This window comes from Amphibalanus amphitrite, unplaced genomic scaffold, assembly GCF_019059575.1.
Source record: "Amphibalanus amphitrite isolate SeventyFive unplaced genomic scaffold, NRLGWU_Aamphi_draft 000771F_arrow, whole genome shotgun sequence".
Classification (NCBI taxonomy): Eukaryota; Metazoa; Arthropoda; class Thecostraca; order Balanomorpha; family Balanidae; genus Amphibalanus; species Amphibalanus amphitrite.
In genome coordinates this window covers 82,801-84,315 of record NW_024882265.1, presented here as the reverse complement: position 1 = coordinate 84,315, position 1,515 = coordinate 82,801, and positions in this window count along the sequence as shown.

Here is a 1,515-nt window from a genome sequence, read left to right as displayed (position 1 = left end):
TATTACATTGCCTAAGCCTTAACTCATCTCTGCCTTAGATGCAAGCTGCTTTGAAATATTTTATTTATGATTTTATTTCTATATGTAACGATGAAGGGTCTTGATAATGCTATTGATTCTCCACAAATAAGAACTAATCGCTCTTCCTCACGATAATCGTAAAGTTCGACCGTCCTAGCTTATGCACTATACCCTCCATATACATCATGGAGATTGATACATCATGATCAACTGTTTCCTCTTTCAACACATTACACAACGGCCAACACTTAGATCCAGCGTTTCCCGAGGATCGACGACGATGACGACGACGACCCTCTTCTCCGCCCTTTTGATCGTCAGGCTTGTGGGCGTGCGACTCACACGGTTTCTCAAAACCCGGGCCGTTCTGTCTATGAGCCATACCTAGCGCAGGACGAGCGCCCTCGTGAGTAGCTCTTCTGGCTAGGTTGGCCATACGACATCTAATGTGTGTAGGATTCATGTTCAATGGCGTCTAGGGGAGATATTAGAGGCTGAAGTTTATTAAAACGCTGTTGATGACTCGAACGGACCTTTCTTCCCTGTATAGTCTTCATCTTCCTTGAACAGAGTCTGCAGGGCCGATAACTTGGCGAGGACCGTTCGTGCCACACTGACACACTCTGACACAGACTGCTACCTCATGACACGGATTGTGTCACTTGACTCGACACTGAGCAGCCACAAACGCCTGATACTTCCTGCACCATCACCTCTGAGCACGGCTTACATCGCTAACTGTCCAGTGAAAAGCCACAGCCTGTGTTACATGTAAACAGAGTGGTACACTCGGGGGCAGATTGATGTTCCACCACTCCCTACCCATCGGGCTCCCATGGCTCAGCACTGGCTGCTGCCAGTGGCAGCATGTGGCAGCACTGGCACTGGCACGCAGTGCTGAGCAGTGCTGAGGGCAGGCAACACCGGCAGCAGCAAGTGCTGAGCCATGGGAGCCCGATGGGCTGGGAGTGGTGGAACATCAATCTGCCCCCGAGTGTACATACTCGCTCCCAGCCTTGCTCGCTCCCAGCCCGGGAAATGCTTAACTGCAACACATTAACTGTAGCTTGGAGTGACTAAGTGAGCTCATGTTCACTGCATGCCTAGTCCATACGCGGACAGGTTTCGTGTGATGACGTAACATTTGCATCACTTCCTCTGTGTGTAAAGTGTTGCATACGGGCCAGTCTCCTGTGATGACGTCACTCTGATGTCACATCCTCTGCGTGAAGCATGCAGGGGCGGTGGAAGAGCCACGTTCTAGCGGAGGAGGGACTGAGATGCTCGCCTCCAACCCCTCTATAATTTATCTTTTTATATGTTTCTGATCCATTATGCTCAATTCCCTGTCACCCGGTTTTCAGTTATCTGCTCTGACCTGCACCGTAAAACAATGTAAAACATGACCTATACGCGACCGTTTATTAATTTCAAGGCGATATTGTTGATAAATGAGACAAAACATGACAAAAACGTACATGACGGCCATTACGC